The following is an 18,334-nucleotide window of genomic DNA, read 5'->3' as shown; positions in this document are numbered from 1 at the left end:
CCCATGGCACCTTCCCCTGCAATCGCAGGAGGTGTAATACCTGCCCATTTGCCTCCTCTCTCCTCACTATCCCAGACCGCAAACACTCCTTTCAGGTGAAGCAGTGATTTACTTGTACTTCTTTCAATGTGGTGCACTGTATTCGCTACTCACAATGTGGTCTCCTCGACATTGGGGAGGCAAAACGCAGACTGGGTGACCGCTTTGCAGAACACCTCCACTCAGTCTGAAAACATGACCCCGAGATTCCGGTTGCTTGCCATTTCAACACTCCCCCCTGCTCTTATGCTCACATCTCTGTCCTGGGATTGCTGCAGGGTTACAGTGAACATCAACACAAGCTCGAGGAACAGCAGCTTATTTACCAATTAGGCACACTACAGCCTGCCGGACTGAACACTGAGTTCAATCATTTCAGAGCATGATGGGCCCCCCTTTTTATTTTTCGTTATTTTTTCTATTTTCTTTGTTTATTTTATTTTAGTTTGTTTCTGCTCTTCGTACCCAGTGTTTTTATTTCAGTTTTCTGTCCATTAACACACTCTCTTTACTAACACTTTGTCTTTCAGCGCACCATTAACATATCATTTGCCTTTGCTCCATGACCTTCTGGTCAGCTATTCTGTGACCTTGTCCTATCTACAGCTTCTCCTTTGTTATTTCTTGCCCCACCCCCGCTTTACTTGTTTAAAACACTTCACATTTATAATATTTGTCAGTTCTGATGAAAGATCACTGACCTTAAACATTAATTCTGCTTCTCTCTCCACAGATGCTGCCAGACCAGATGAGTATTTCCAGCATTTCCTGTTTTTTTTATCTTCTATTAAAGTGCATGTCAGGCGGAGGCAGGACCAGTATGTGATGGACGGCGGATGCCTGTCCTTGATTGGTCAGGGTCTGTAACTGACAGCGGGCTGCCTGGGCTGATTGGCGGTTCAAGGCGCAGGCGTGCTGGGATTGGCCGATCCTGCTGCTTTCAGAAGGCTGAGCGAGTGAGTGGGAATGGCTGCTGCGAGGATGAGGGAGAGAGAGGCTGAGGGGAGAGTGGGAAGCGGGTCCGTACACAGTCAGAGGGGCAGAGTGGCAACAAGGGGGAACGCTGAGAGTCAGGCAACCCTTTAAACAGGCCCCAGCTCAGGGAGAAGAGGGGGAAGGTAGAGTGAGATGGACACAGAGGGGGAGAGAGGGTGATGGACACAGAGTGGGAGAGAGGGGGATGGACACAGAGGGGGAGAGGGGGATGGACACAGAGGGGGAGAGAGAGGGATGGACACAGAAGGGGAGAGAGGGATGGACATGGGGGAGTAGTGGATGGACACAGAGGGGGAGAGGGGGGGATGGACACAGAGAGGGAGAGAGGTATGGACATGGGGTAGTGGTGGATTTACACAGAGGGGGAGAGAGGAAGATGGACACAGAGAGGGAGAGAGGGGGATGGACAAAGAGGGAGGGGAGACGGGGGATGGCACAAAGAGAGAGAGACGGTAATGTACATAAAGGGAGGGGAGAGGGGGATGGACACAGAGGGGGAGAGAGGTGGATGGACACAGAGGGTGAGAGAGTGGGATAGACACAGAGTGAGCGGAGAGGGGGATGGACACAGAGGGGGAGAGACGGATGTACACAGAGGCGGAGGGAGGGATGAACACAGAGGGGGAGAGAGGGATGGACACAGAGGGAGTGAGAGGGATAGAGACAGAGTGAGTGAGCAGGGGATGGACACAGAGGGGGACAAGTGGATGGACACAGTGGGGGAGAGAGGAGGATGTACCCAGATGGGGAGAGGAGAGGTCGATGGACACAGAGGAGAAGAGGCGGATGGACACAGATTCGGGAGAGAGGTATGGACATGGGGGAGTGGGGGGATTGACACAGAGGGAGAGAGGGGATGGACCCAGAGTGGGGAGAGGGGGATGGACACAGAGTGGGGAGAGGGGGATGGACACAGAGAGGACGAGAGGTATGGAAATGGGGGAGTGGTGGATGGACACAGAGGGGGAGCGAGGGGGATGGACACAGATGGGGAGAGAGGGGGATGGAAACAGAGTGGGACAGAGAGGGATGGAGACAGAAAGGGGTGGACACAGCAGGTCGGCCGGAGTGATGGATACAATGACGGTTTGGATACAAAAGGGCTCTTTGTGCAGACCGTGGGATCTAATGGAGAAACCCAGCCGGACACCGTTAAACATGGAAAACAGATTCAATCAGAGACTTCCAAACACATTAAAATATTTAAATGACCAACCTCCCTCCTAGGAGCGGTTTTCTGCGGCTCCCCCTGTCTCGACTCGATTAAACCCGGAGGTGGACGAGTCGGAGGTGGGTTGGGGTCAGGGTTGTGATTTTTACGTTTTAACCTCTGACCCAATCCCATTCCAGCTGTTTCTGCTGCTAAAATCCTGTGTTACTGTGTGGGTCAGACAGGGAGAATATTTGATCAGTAATTTCCAATCTCTTTTCCCTTCTCTCTCTCACAGTTAATTTACTGGCGATCGTGATTCTGTCCCGGGGAAAGTGCGGACTCTCCACCTGCACCACTCGCTACCTGGTGGCCATGGCAACAGCAGATCTAATGGTCATTATCACTGAGGTTATACTGATGCGGATTGCTTATTATTATTTCCCGGGATCGTTCCTGAACATCACCCCTGTGTGTAGTGCTACCATGGTCCTGCTCCGTGCAGCCGCAAATTGTTCAGTCTGGTTCACTGTCACTTTCACCTTTGATCGATTTGTGGCCATTTGTTACCAGAAGCTGAAAACTAAATATTGCACTGAGAAAACAGCATCTGTGGTTCTAGCAACAACCTGCATTCTGCTCTGTTTAAAAAACATCCCCTTCTACTTCACCTATGAAAGTAGAGAGATAATCGGCAATGTACCGTGGGGCTGTTCGATAAAGCCAAGCTGTTTTACTGAGCCCGGATGGGTGGGATTTGACTGGTTTGATACTGTTTTAATCCCATTGCTCCCATTCACTTTAATCCTGTTGATCAACACTCTGACAGTCAGACGCATTTTAGTGACCAGTCAAGTCCGTAAGGGACTGAGGGGACAGAGCAAGGGAGAGAATCGCAGTGACCCAGAGATGGAGAGCAGAAGGAAGTCTGTGATTTTACTCTTCACCATATCCGGCAGCTTCATACTTCTGTGGTTGGTGTCTGTAATACATTTCCTCTATTACAGCATTACAGGAAAACAACAGAGGGATTACAACTATTCTGAATATATATTTGTAAAAGTTGGTTTCATGCTGCGGAGTTTAAGTTGCTGCACAAACACATTTATTTATGTGGTGACTCAGTCCAAGTTCAGAGAACAGCTCAAAAGTGTGGTGAAATATCCATTGAAATCAATTATTCAATTAATTAATAAACAAAACTGAGAGCAGCTCAGAGGCGGATCCCACAGTTTCCAGTCTATGAATGGGGGTTGCTGACGTCTAGACAAGCCCAGCCGAGATGATCAGATGGAGATCATATAGTTATTTATGTGTTTATAAAAGCAACTAACCTTCCTATATCTGTGTTCAATAGATATTGAATGCGGACTTACGAGCAATATTCTTTAGAATATGTAATAATAGTAATGAGGGAGTACTGCACTGTCAGAGGGTGAGTACTGAAGGAGCACTGCACTGTCTGAGGGTCAGTGCTGAGGGAGTGCTGCACTGTCAGAGGGTCATCACTGAAGGAGTGCTGCACTGCCGGAGGGTCGATACAGAGGAAGTGCCACCCTGTCAAAGGTTCAGCACTGAGGGAGTGCCGCACTGTCAGAGGGTCAGCACTGAGGGAGCACGGCACTATCGGCGGGTCAGTATTGAGGGAGTGCCGCACTGACGAAGAGTCAGTACTGAGGGAGTGCCGCAATGCCGGAGGGTCAGTACTGAAGCAATGCCGCACTGTGAGAGCGTCAGTAGTGAGGGAGTACCGTGCTATCGTATGGTCAGTACTGAGGGAGTGCCGCACTTTCGGGGGGGTCAGTGTATTTCACTGTGAATAACACTGTTAGGCCACCCCTGGTCTGTCAATTCTCTGTGTTGATAAACTCTGCAGTGTATTTCACAGTGACTAACACTGTGATGACTCTCCTGGTCTGTCAGCTCGCTGTGTTTATATACTCTACAGTGTATTTCACAGTGACTAACACTGTGATGACTCTCCTGGTCTGTCAGCTCACTGTGTTTATATACTCTGCAGTGTATTTCACAGTGACTAACACTGTGATGACTCTCCTGGTCTGTCAGCTCGCTGTGTTTATATACTCTGCAGTGTATTTCACAGTGACTAACACTGTGATGACTCTCCTGGTCTGTCAGCTCGCTGTGTTTATATACTCTGCAGTGTATTTCACTGTGACTAACACTGTGATGACTCTCCTGGTCTGTCAGCTCGCTGTGTTTATATACTCTGCAGTGTATTTCACAGTGACTAACACTGTGATGACTCTCCTGTTCTGTCAGCTCTCTCTGTGCATATACTCTGCGGTATATTTCACTGTGACGAACACTGTGAGGTCTCTCCTGGTCAGTCAGCTCTCTGTGTTTATAAACACTTCTGTGCATTTCACTGTGACTAACACGGGAAGGCCTCTTCTGCTCTGTCAGCTCTCTGTGTTTATAAACACATCAGTGTATTTCACTGTGAGTAAAACGGTGAAGCCTCTCCTGGTCTTTCAGCTCACTCTGTTTATAAACGTTGCAGTGCATTTCACAGTGCCTAACACTGTGATGACTCTCCTGGTCTGTAAGCTCACTGTGTTTATAAACACGGCTGTGTATTTCATTGTGACTAACAGTGTGAGGCCTCCCCTGGTCTGTCATCTCTCTGTATTTATAAACTCTGCAGGGTATTTCTATGACAAACACATGCGAGGCCTCTCCTGGTCCGTCAGCTCTCTGTATTTATAAACTCTGCAGGGTATTTCACTGTGACTAACACTGTGATGCCCCTCCAGGTCTGTAAGCTCTCTGTATTTATAAACTCTGCAGGGTATTTCTATGACAAACACATGTGAGGCCTCTCCTGGTCTCTAAGCTCTATGTGTTTATAAACTCTGCAGTTTATTTCACTGTGACTAACACTGTGAGGCCACCTCTGCTCTGTCAGCTCTCTATGTATATAAACTCTGTATTGTATTTCACTGTGACTAACACTGTGAGGCCTGTCCTGGTCTGTCAGTTCCCTGTGTTTATAAACTCTTCAGCGTGTTGCACGATGACTAAAACTGTGATGCCTCTCTTGAACAAAGAACAAAGAACAAAGAAAATTACAGCACAGGAATAGGCCCTTCAGCCCTCCAAGCCTGCGCCGATCCAGATCCTCGACCTTAACATGTCGCCTATTTTCTAAGGGTCTGTATCTCTTTGCTTCCTGCCCATTCATGTATCTGTCTAGATACATCTTAAAAGACGCTATCGTGCCCGCGTCTACCACCTCCGCTGGCAACGCGTTCCAGGCACCCACCACCCTCTGCATAAAGAACTTTCCCCGCATATCCCCCCTAAACTTTTCCCCTTTCACTTTGAACTCGTGACCCCTAGTAATTGAATGCCCCACTCTGGGAAAAAGCTTCTTGCTATCCACTCTGTCTATACCTCTCATGATTTTGTACACCTCAATCAGGTCCCCCCTCAACCTCCGTCTTTCTAATGAAAATAATCCTAATCTACTCAACCTCTCTTCATAGCTAGCGCCCTCCATACCAGGCAACATCCTGGTGAACCTCCTCTGCACCCTCTCCAAAGCATCCACATCCTTTTGGTAATGTGGCGACCAGAACTGCACGCAGTATTCCAAATGTGGCCGAACCAAAGTCCTATACAACTGTAACATGACCTGCCAACTCTTGTACTCAATACCCCGTCCGATGAAGGAAAGCATGCCGTATTCCTTCTTGACCACTCTATTGACCTGCGTTGCCACCTTCAGGGAACAATGGACCTGAACACCCAAATCTCTCTGTACATCAATTTTCCCCAGGACTTTTCCATTTACTGTATAATTCACTTTTGAATTGGATCTTCCAAAATGCATCACCTCGCATTTGCCCTGATTGAACTCCATCTGCCATTTCTCTGCCCAACTCTCCAATCTATTTATATTCTGCTGTATTCTCTGACAGTCCCCTTCACTATCTGCTACTCCACCAATCTTAGTTTTTAGTTTTTTAGTTTTAGAGATACAGCACTGAAACAGGCCCTTCGGCCCACCGAGTCTGTGCCGACCATCAACCACCCATTTATACTAATCCTACACTAATACCACATTCCTACCACATCCCCACCTGTCCCTATATTTCCCTACCACCTACCTATACTAGGGGCAATTTATAATGGCCAATTAACCTATCAACCTGCAAGTCTTTGGCATGTGGGAGGAAACCGGAGCACCCGGAGGAAACCCACGCAGACACAGGGAGAACTTGCAAACTCCACACAGGCAGTACCCAGAATTGAACCCGGGTCGCTGGAGCTGTGAGGCAGCGGTGCTAACCACTGCGCCACTGTGCCACCCGTGTCGTCTGCAAACTTGCTAATCAGACCACCTATACTTTTCTCCAAATCATTTCTGTATATCACAAACAACAGTGGTCCCAGCTCGGATCCCTGTGGAACACCACTGGTCACACGTCTCCATTTTGAGAAACTCCGTTCCACTGCTACTCTCTGTCTCCTGTTGCCCAGCCAGTTCTTTATCCATCTAGCTCGTACACCCTGGACTCCATGCGACTTCACTTTCTCCATCAGCCTACCATGGGGAACCTTATCAAACGCCTTACTGAAGTCCATGTATACGACATCTACTGCCCTTCCCTCATCAATCAACTTTGTCACTTCCTCAAAGAATTCTATTAAGTTGGAAAGACATGACCTTCCCTGCACAAAACCATGTTGCCTATCACTGATAAGCCCATTTTCTTCCAAATGGGAATAGATCCTATCCCTCAGTATCTTCTCCAGCAGCTTCCCTACCACTGACGTCAGGCTCACCGGTCTATAATTACCTGGATTTTGCCTGCTACCCTTCTTAAACAAGGGGACAACATTAGCAATTCTCCAGTCCTCCGGGACCTCACCCGTGTTTAAGGATGCTGCAAAGATATCTGTTAAGGCCCCAGCTATTTCCTCTCTCGCTTCCCTCAGTAACCTGGGATAGATCCTATCCGGACCTGGGGACTTGTCCACCTTAATGCCTTTTAGAATACCCAACACTTCCTCCCTCCTTATGCCATCTTGACCTTGAGTAATCAAACATCTGTCCCTAACCTCAACATCCGTCATGTCCCTCTCCTCGGTGAATACCGATGCAAAGTACTCGTTTAGAATCTCACCCATTTTCTCTGACTCCACGCATAACTTTCCTCCTTTGTCCTTGAGTGGGCCAATCCTTTCTCTAGTTACCCTCTTGCTCCTTATAAATGAATAAAAGGCTTTGGCATTTTCTTTAACCCTGTTTACTAAAGATATTTCATAACCCCTTTTAGCCCTCTTAATTCCTCGTTTCTGATTGGTCCTACATTCCCGATATTCTTTCAAAGCTTCGTCTTTCTTCAGCCTCCTCGACCTTATGTATGCTGCCTTTTTCCTCTTAGTGAGTCTCACAATTTCACCTGTCATCCATGGTTCCCTAATCTTGCCATTTCTATCCCTCATTTTCACAGGAACATGTCTCTCCTGCACGCTAATCAACCTCTCTTTAAAAGCCTCCCACATATCAAATGTGGATTTACCTTCAAACAGCTGCTCCCAATCTACATTCCCCAGCTCCTGCCGAATTTTGGTATAGTTGGCCTTCCCCCAATTTAGCACTCTTCCTTTGGTACCACTCTCGTCTTTGTCCATGAGTATTCTAAAACTTACGGAATTGTGATCACTATTCCCAAAGTAGTCCCCTACTGAAACTTCAACCACCTGGCCGGGCTCATTCCCCAACACCAGGTCCAGTATGGCCCCTTCCCGAGTTGGACTATTTACATACTGCTCTAGAAAACCCTCCTGGATGCTCCAGACCTCCTGGTCTGTCAGCTCTCTGTGTTTATAAACTCTGCAGTTTATTTCTCTTGACTCGCACTGTGAGGCCTCTCCTGGTCGGTCAGCTCTCGTGTTAAGAAACACTTCTGTGCATTTCACTGTGACTAACACTGTGAGGCCTCCTGGTCTGTCAGCTCACTGTGTATATAAAATCTTCAGTGTATTTCACGATGACTAACACTGTGAGACCTGTCCTGCTTGTCAGCGTCCTGTGTTTATAAACACTTCAGTGTATTTCACTGTGACTAACACTGTGAGGCCTCTCCTGGTCTGTCAGTTCCCTGTGTTTATAAACTCTTCAGTGTGTTGCACGATGACTAAAACTGTGATGCCTCTCCTGGTCTGTAAGCTCTCATGTTAATAAACTCTGCAGTATATTTCACGGCGAATAACACTGTGAGGACTCTCCTCGTTTGTCAGCTCCCTGTGTTTATAAACTCTGCAATGTATTTCACTATGACTAACACTGTGAGGCCTCTCCTGGTTAGTCAGCTTTCAGTGATCATAAACTCTGCAGTGTACTTCACTTTGAGTAACACTGTGATGCCTCTCCTGGTCTGTCAGATCTCTGTGTGTATGAACTCTGCAATATATTTCACTGTGACTAACACTGTGACGCCTCTCCTGGTAAGTCCGCTCTCTGGCTTTACAAACACTTGGGTGTATTTCACTGTGACGAAAACTGTGAGGCCTATCCTGGTCGTTCAGATCTCTTTGATTATAAGCTCTGCAGTGTATTTCACTGTGACTAACTCTGTGAGGCCTCTCCTGGTCTGTCAGCTCTCTTTCTTTATAAGCACATCAGTGTATTGCACTGTGACTAACACTGTGAGGCCTCTCCTTGTTTGTCAGCTTTCTGCGGTTATAAACCCTACAGTATAATTCACTGTGACTAACACTGTGAGGCCCCTCCTGGTCTGTAAACTCTATGTGTTTCTAAACTCAGCAGTATATTTCACTGTGACTAACACTATGAAGCCTCTCCTGGTCTGTCAGCTCTCTGTGTTTATAAACTCAGCAGTGTATTTCACTGTGACTAACACTAATAATTCTCCTGGGAAGTCAGCTGTCTGTGTTTATAAACACTGTTTTGTATTTTACTCTGTACCACACTGTGAGGCCTCTCCTGGTCTGTCAGATCTCTTGTCTGAAAACACTTCATTGTATTTCACAGTCTCCAACAGTGTGACGCCTCGCCTGGTCTGTCAGTTCTCTGAGTTTATAAACTCTTCAGTGTATTTCACTGTGTCTAACAGTTTGAGGCCTCTCGAAGTCTGTCAGCTCCCTGTGTTTATAAAGTGTGCAGTGTATTTCACTGTGACAAACACGGTGAGGCCTCTCCTGGTCTGTCACCTCTCTGTGTTCATACACTCTGCATTCTATTTCACTGTGACTAACACTGTCAAGCCACTCATTGTCTGTCAGCTCTCTGTGTTTCGAAACACTTCGGTATATTTCACTGTGACGAACACGGTGAGGCCTCTCCTGGTCTGTCAGCTCTCTGTGTTTATAAACACTTCAGTGTATTTCACTGTGTCTAACAGTTTGAGGCCTCTCGAAGTCTGTCAGCTCCCTGTGTTTATAAAGTGTGCAGTGTATTTCACTGTGACAAACACTGTCAAGCCACTCATTGTCTGTCAGCTCTCTGTGTTTCGAAACACTTCGGTATATTTCACTGTGACTAACACTGTGAGGCCCCTCCTGGTCTGTCAGCTATCTATGTTTATAAATTGTGCAGTGTATTTCACTGTGACAAACACTGTGTGGACTCTCCTGAAGTGCAAGCTCTCTATGTTTATAAACTCAGCAGTGTATTTCACTTTGACTAACACTGTGATAACTCTCCTGGTCTGTAAGCTCTCTGCGTTTACAAACTCAGCGGTGTATTTCACAATGACCAAAACTGTGTGGCCTCTCCAGGTCGGTCAGTTCTCTGTGTTTATAAACTCTGCTGTGTATTTCATTGTGACTAACACTGAGAGGCCACCCAAAGTCTGTCAGATCCTTGTGTATATAAACTCTGCTGTATATTTCACTGAGTCCCACACTGTGAGGCCTCTCCAGGTCTGTCAGCTCTCTGTGTTTATAAACTGCAGTTTATTTCACTGTGAATAACACTGTGAGGCCTCTCCTGGTCTGGCAGCTCTCTGTGTTGATAAACACTGTCGTGTATTTCACTGTGACTATCACTGTGAGGCCTCTCCTGGTCTGTCAGTTCCCTGTGTTTATAAACTCTTCAGTGTGTTGCACGATGACTAAAACTGTGATGCCTCTCCTGGTCTGTCAGTTCCCTGTGTTTATAAACTCTTCAGTGTGTTGCACGATGACTAAAACTGTGATGCCTCTCCTCGTCTGTCAGCTCCCTGTGTTTATAAACTCTGCAATATATTTCACAGTTTCCAACAGGGTGAGGCCTCTCCTGATCTGTCAACTCTCTGTGTGTATGAACTCTGCAATATATTTCACTGTGACTAACACTGTGACGCCTCTCCTGGTAAGTCCGCTCTCTGTCTTTACAAACACTGGGGTGTATTTCACTGTGACTAATGCTGTGAGGCCTCTCCTGGTAAGTCCGCTCTCTGTCTTTACAAACACTGGGGTGTATTTCACTGTGACTAACGCTGTGAGGCCTCTCCTGGTCAGTCCGCTCTCTGTGTTTACAAACTCTTGGGTGTATTTCACAGTGACTAACACTTTGAGGCCACCTCTGGTCTGTCAGCTCTCTATGTTTATAAACTCTGTATTGTATTTCACTGTGACTAACACTGTGAGGCCTCTACTGGTACGTCCGCTCTCTGTCTTTACAAACACTGGGGTGTATTTCACTGTGACTAACGCTGTGAGGCCTCTCCTGGTCAGTCCGCTCTCTGTGTTTACAAACTCTTGGGTGTATTTCACAGTGACTAACACTTTGAGGCCACCTCTGGTCTGTCAGCTCTCTATGTTTATAAACTCTGTATTGTATTTCACTGTGACTAACACTGTGAGGCCTCTACTGGTATGTCCGCTCTCTGTCTTTACAAACACTGGGGTGTATTTCACTGTGACTAACGCTGTGAGGCCTCTCCTGGTCAGTCCGCTCTCTGTGTTTACAAACTCTTGGGTGTATTTCACAGTGACTAACACTTTGAGGCCACCTCTGGTCTGTCAGCTCTCTATGTTTATAAACTCTGTATTGTATTTCACTGTGACTAACACTGTGAGGCCTCTACTGGTATGTCCGCTCTCTGTCTTTACAAACACAGGGGTGTATTTCACTGTGACTAACGCTGTGAGGCCTCTCCTGGTCAGTCCGCTCTCTGTGTTTACAAACTCTTGGGTGTATTTCACAGTGACTAACACTTTGAGGCCACCTCTGGTCTGTCAGCTCTCTATGTTTATAAACTCTGTATTGTATTTCACTGTGACTAACACTGTGAGGCCTCTACTGGTCTGTAAGCTCTCAGTGTTCATTAACTCTACAGTGTATTTCACTGTGAATAACACTGTGACGCCTGTCCTGGTCTCTCAGCTCTCTTAATTTATAAACTCTGCAGTGTATTTCTCTTGACTCACACTGTGAGGCCTCTCCTGGTCTGTCAGCTCTGGTGTTAAGAAACACTTCTGTGTATTGCACTATGACTAACACTGTGAGGCCTGTCCTGCTTGTCAGCTTCCTGTGTTTATGAACACTTCGGTGTATTTCACTGTGACTAACACTGTGAGGCCTCTCCTGGTCTGTCAGTTCCCTGTGTTTATAATCTCTTCAGTGTATAGCACTATGACTAAAACTGTGATGCCTCTCCTGGTCTGTCGGCTCTCTGTGTTGAAAAACTCTGCATTGTAATTTACTGCGAGTGACACTGTGAGGCCTCTCCTGGTTAGTCAGCTTTCAGTGATCATAATCTCTGCAGTGTACTTCACTTTGAGTAACACTGTGAGGCCTCTCCTGGTCTGTCAGGTCTCTGTGCTAATAAACGCATCGGAGTATTTCACAGTTTCCAACAGGGTGAGGCCTCTCCTGATCTGTTAACTCCCTGTGTGTATGAACTCTGCAGTGTATTTCACTGTGACTAACACTGTGACACCTCTCCTGGTCAGTCCGCTCTCTGTGTTTACAAACTCTTGGGTGTATTTCACTGTGACTAACACTGTGAGGCCACCTCTGGTCTGTCAGCTCTCTATGTTTATGAACTCTGTATTGTATTTCACTGTGACTAACACTGCGAGGCCTCTACTGGTCTGTCAGCTCTCAGTGTTCATTAACTCTGCAGTGTATTTCACTGTGAATAACAATGTGACGCCTGTCCTGGTCTCTCAGCTCTCTGTGTTGATTAACTCTGCAGTGTATTTCTCTTGACTAACACTGTGAGGCCTCACCTGTTCTGTCAACTCTCCGTGTTATGAAACACTTCTGTGTATTTCACTGTGACTGACACTGTGAGGCCTCCCCTGGTCTGTCAGCTCCCAGTGTTTCCAAACTCTGCAGTGTATTTCTCTTGACGAACACTGTGAGGCCTCACCTGTTCTGTCATCTCTCCGTGTTAAGAAACACTTCTGTGTATTTCACTGTGACTGACACTGTGAGGCCTCCCCTGGTCTGTCAGCTCCCTGTGTTTATAAACTCTGCAGTGTATTTCTCTTGACTAACACTGTGAGACCTCTCCTGGTCTGTCATCTCTCTGTGTTGAAAAACTCTGCATTGTATTTCACTGCGAGTGACACTGTGAGGCCTCTCCTGGTTAGTCAGCTTTCAGTGATCATAATCTCTGCAGTGTACTTCACTATGACTAACACTGTGAGGCCTGTCCTGGTCTGTTAGTTCCCTGTGTTTATAAACTCTTCAGTGTATTGCACTACGACTAACACTGTGATGCCTCTCCTGGTCTGTAAGCTCTCTGTGTTTATAAACTCTGCAGTTTATTTCACTGAGACTAACACTGTGAGGACTCTCCTGGTTAGTCAGCTTTCAGTGATCATTAACTCTGCAGTGAATTTCACTGTGACTAACACTGTGAGGCCTGTCCTGGTCTCTCAGCTCTCTGAATTTATAAACTCTGCAGTGTATTTCACTATGACTAACACTGTGAGGCCTGTCCTGCTTGTCAGCTTCCTGTGTTTATAAACACTTCGGTGTATTTCACTATGACTAAAACTGTGATGCCTCTCCTGGTCTGTAAGCTCTCTGTGTTTATAAACTCTGCAGTTTATTTCACTGCGATTAACACTGTGAGGACTCTCCTCGTTTGTCAGCTCCCTGTGTTTATAATCTCTGCAATGTATTTAACCATAACTAATACTGTGAGGCCTCTCCTGATCTGTTAGCTCTCTTTTTTGATAAACTCTGCATTGTATTTCACTGTGACTAAACTATGAGGCCTCTCCTGGTTAGTCAGCTTTCAGTGATCATAAACTCTGCAGTGTACTTCACTTTGAGTAACACTGCTGTATATTTCACTGAGTCCCACCCTGTGAGGCCTCTCCAGGTATGTCAGCTCTCTGTGTTTATAAACTCTGCAGTTTATTTCACTGCGATTAACACTGTGAGGACTCTCCTCGTTTGTCAGCTCCCTGTGTTTATAATCTCTGCAATGTATTTAACCATAACTAATACTGTGCGGCCTATCCTGGTCTGTCAGCTCTCTGTATTGATAAACTCTGCATTGTATTTCACTGTGACTAAACTATGAGGCCTCTCCTGGTTAGTCAGCTTTCAGTGATCATAAACTCTGCAGTGTACTTCACTTTGAGTAACACTGTGAGGCCTCTCCTGATCTGTCAGCTCTCTGTGCGTATGAACTCTGCCGTGTATATCACTGTGACTAACACTGTGACGCCTCTGTTGGTCAGTGAGCTCTTTGTGTTTACAAACTCTGCAGTGTATTTCACTGTGACTCACACTGTGAGGCCTCTACTGGTCTGTAAGCTCTCAGTGTTCATTAACTCTGCAGTGTATTTCACTGTGAATAACACTGTGACGCCTGTCCTGGTCTCTCAGCTCTCTTAATTTATAAATTCTGCAGTGTATTTCTCTTGACTCACACTGTGAGGCCTCTCCTGGTCTGTCAGCTCTGGTGTTAAGAAACACTTCTGTGTATTTCACTGTGACTAACACTGTGAGGCCTCTCCTGGTCTATCAACTCTCTGTGTTTATGAACTCTGCAGTGTATTGCACTATGACTAACACTGTGAGGCCTGTCCTGCTTGTCAGCTTCCTGTGTTTATGAACACTTCGGTGTATTTCACTGTGACTAACACTGTGATGCCTCTCCTGGTCTGTCAGTTCCCTGTGTTTATAATCTCTTCAGTGTATAGCACTATGACTAACACTGTGAGGCCTCTCCTGGTCTGTCAGTTCCCTGTGTTTATAATCTCTTCAGTGTATAGCACTATGACTAAAACTGTGATGCCTCTCCTGGTCTGTCGGCTCTCTGTGTTGAAAAACTCTGCATTGTAATTTACTGCGAGTGACGCTGTGAGGCCTCTCCTGGTTAGTCAGCTTTCAGTGATCATAATCTCTGCAGTGTACTTCACTTTGAGGAACACTGTGAGGCCTCTCCTGGTTAGTCAGCTTTCAGTGATCATAATCTCTGCAGTGTACTTCACTTTGAGTAACACTGTGAGGCCTCTCCTGGTCTGTCAGGTCTCTGTGCTAATAAACGCATCGGAGTATTTCACAGTTTCCAACAGGGTGAGGCCTCTCCTGATCTGTTAACTCCCTGTGTGTATGAACTCTGCAGTGTATTTTACTGTGACTAACACTGTGACACCTCTCCTGGTCAGTCCGCTCTCTGTGTTTACAAACTCTTGGGTGTATTTCACTGTGACTAACACTGTGAGGCCACCTCTGGTCTGTCAGCTCTCTATGTTTATAAACTCTGTATTGTATTTCACTGTGACTAACACTGCGAGGCCTCTACTGGTCTGTCAGCTCTCAGTGTTCATTAACTCTGCAGTGTATTTCACTGTGACTAACACTGTGAGGCCTGTCCTGGTCTCTCAGCTCTCTGAATTTATAAACTCTGCAGTGTATTTCACTATGACTAACACTGTGAGGCCTGTCCTGTTTGTCAGCTTCCTGTGTTTATAAACACTTCGGTGTATTTCACTATGACTAAAACTGTGATGCCTCTCCTGGTCTGTAAGCTCTCTGTGTTTATAAACTCTGCAGTTTATTTCACTGCGATTAACACTGTGAGGACTCTCCTCGTTTGTCAGCTCCCTGTGTTTATAATCTCTGCAATGTATTTAACCATAACTAATACTGTGCGGCCTATCCTGGTCTGTCAGCTCTCTGTATTGATAAACTCTGCATTGTATTTCACTGTGACTAAACTATGAGGCCTCTCCTGGTTAGTCAGCTTTCAGTGATCATAAACTCTGCAGTGTACTTCACTTTGAGTAACACTGTGAGGCCTCTCCTGATCTGTCAGCTCTCTGTGCGTATGAACTCTGCCGTGTATATCACTGTGACTAACACTGTGACGCCTCTGTTGGTCAGTGAGCTCTTTGTGTTTACAAACTCTGCAGTGTATTTCACTGTGACTAACACTGTGAGGCCTCTACTGGTCTGTAAGCTCTCAGTGTTCATTAACTCGGCAGTGTATTTCACTGTGAATAACACTGTGACGCCTGTCCTGGTCTCTCAGCTCTCTTAATTTATAAATTCTGCAGTGTATTTCTCTTGACTCACACTGTGAGGCCTCTCCTGGTCTGTCAGCTCTGGTGTTAAGAAACACTTCTGTGTATTTCACTGTGACTAACACTGTGAGGCCTCTCCTGGTCTATCAACTCTCTGTGTTTATGGACTCTGCAGTGTATTGCACTATGACTAACACTGTGAGGCCTGTCCTGCTTGTCAGCTTCCTGTGTTTATGAACACTTCGGTGTATTTCACTGTGACTAACACTGTGATGCCTCTCCTGGTCTGTCAGTTCCCTGTGTTTATAATCTCTTCAGTCTATAGCACTATGACTAACACTGTGATGCCTCTCCTGATCTGTGAGCTCTCTGTGTTTATAAACTCTGCAGTTTATTTCACTGAGACTAACACTGTGAGGACTCTCCTCGTTTGTCAGCTCCCTGTGTTTATAATCTCTGCAATGTATTTCACTATGACTAACACTGTGAGGCCTCTCCTGGTTAGTCAGCTTTCAGTGATCATTAACTCTGCAGTGAATTTCACTGTGACTAACACTGTGAGGCCTGTCCTGCTTGTCAGCTTCCTGTGTTTATAAACACTTCGGTGTATTTCACTATGACTAAAACTGTGATGCCTCTCCTGGTCTGTCAGCTCTCTGTATTGATAAACTCTGCATTGTATTTCACTGTGACTAAACTATGAGGCCTCTCCTGGTTAGTCAGCTTTCAGTGATCATAAACTCTGCAGTGTACTTCACTTTGAGTAACACTGTGAGGCCTCTCCTGGTATGTCAGCTCTCTGTGTTTATTAACGCATCGGTGTATTTCACAGTTTCCAACAGGGTGAGGTCTCTCCTGATCTGTCAGCTCTCTGTGCGTATGAACTCTGCCGTGTATATCACTGTGACTAACACTGTGACGCCTCTGTTGGTCAGTGAGCTCTTTGTGTTTACAAACTCTGCAGTGTATTTCACTGTGACTAACACAGTGACGGCTCTCCTGGAACGTCAGCTCTCTGTGTTTATAAACACTGTATTGTATTTTACTGTGTCCCACACAGTGTGGCCTCTCCTGGTCTTTTAGCGTTCTGTGTTCACAAACTCTGCATTGTTTTTCGCTGTAACTAACACTGTGAGGCCTCTCCTGATCTGTCAGATCTCTGTGTTTCTAAACACTTCGGTGTATTTCACAGTTTCCAACAGTTTGAGGCCTCCCCTGGTCTGTCAGCTCTGTGTGTTGATGAACACTTCTGTGTATTTCACTGTGACTGACACTATGAAGCCTCTGCTGATCTGACAGCTGTCTGTGTTTATAAACACTTCAGTGTATTTCACTGTGACTAACACTATGAGGCCTCTCCTGGTCTGTCAGCTGTCTGTGTTTCTAAACTCTGCAGTGTATTTCACTTTGACTAACACTGTGAGGCCTCTACTCATCAGACAGCTTCTGTGCATATAAATTCTGCAGTGTATTTCACTGTGACTAACACTATGAAGCCTCTCCTGGTATGTCAGCGCTCTGTGTTTACAAACTCTGCAGTGTATTTCACTTTGACTAATATTGTGAGGGCTCTCCTGGTCTGTCAGCTTTCTACTTCTGAACTCTGCAGTGTATTTCACTGCGACGAACACTGTGAAGACTCTCTTGGAAAGTCTGCTCTCTGTGTTTATAAACACTGTACTGTATATTACTGTGTCCCACACTGTGAGGGCTCTCCTGATCTGTTAGCTTTCTGTGTTGACAAATTCTGCATTGTTTTTCACTGTAACTAATGCCGTGAGGCCCCTCCTGGTTTGTCAGAGATCTGTGTTTATAAGCACTTTGGTGTATTTCACAATTTTCAACAGTGAGAGGCCTCTTCTGGTCTGTCAGGTCTCTGTGTTTATACACTTCGGTGTATTTCACAGTTTCCAACAGTGTGAGGTCTCTCCTGGTCTCTCAGCTCTCTGTGTGTATGAACTCTGCCGTGTATTTTACTGTGACTAACACTCTGACGCCTCTCCTGGTCAGTCAGCTCTCTGTGTTTACAAACACTTGGGTGTATTTCACTGTGACTAACACTGTGAGGCCTCTGCTGGTCTGTCAGCTCTATGTGTTTACAAACTCTGCAGTGTATTTCACTGTGACTAACACTGTGAGGGCTCTCCTGCTCTGTCAGCTCTCTGTGAGTATAAGCTCTCCAGTGTAATTCAATGTTACTAACACAGTGAGGCCTCTCGTGGTCTGTCATCTCTCTGTGTTGAAAAACTCTGCATTGTATTTCACTGCGAGTGACACTGTGAGGCCTCTCCTGGTTAGTCAGCTTTCAGTGATCATAATCTCTGCAGTGTACTTCACTATGACTAACACTGTGAGGCCTGTCCTGGTCTGTTAGTTCCCTGTGTTTATAAACTCTTCAGTGTATTGCACTACGACTAACACTGTGATGCCTCTCCTGGTCTGTAAGCTCTCTGTGTTTATAAACTCTGCAGTTTATTTCACTGAGACTAACACTGTGAGGACTCTCCTGGTTAGTCAGCTTTCAGTGATCATTAACTCTGCAGTGAATTTCACTGTGACTAACACTGTGAGGCCTGTCCTGGTCTCTCAGCTCTCTGAATTTATAAACTCTGCAGTGTATTTCACTATGACTAACACTGTGAGGCCTGTCCTGCTTGTCAGCTTCCTGTGTTTATA

This window comes from Heterodontus francisci, chromosome 31 (genome assembly GCF_036365525.1).
Source record: "Heterodontus francisci isolate sHetFra1 chromosome 31, sHetFra1.hap1, whole genome shotgun sequence".
In the NCBI taxonomy this organism is placed as follows: Eukaryota; Metazoa; Chordata; class Chondrichthyes; order Heterodontiformes; family Heterodontidae; genus Heterodontus; species Heterodontus francisci.
The sequence above is the reverse complement of the archived record's forward strand: the minus strand, read 5'-3'. Positions refer to the sequence as shown.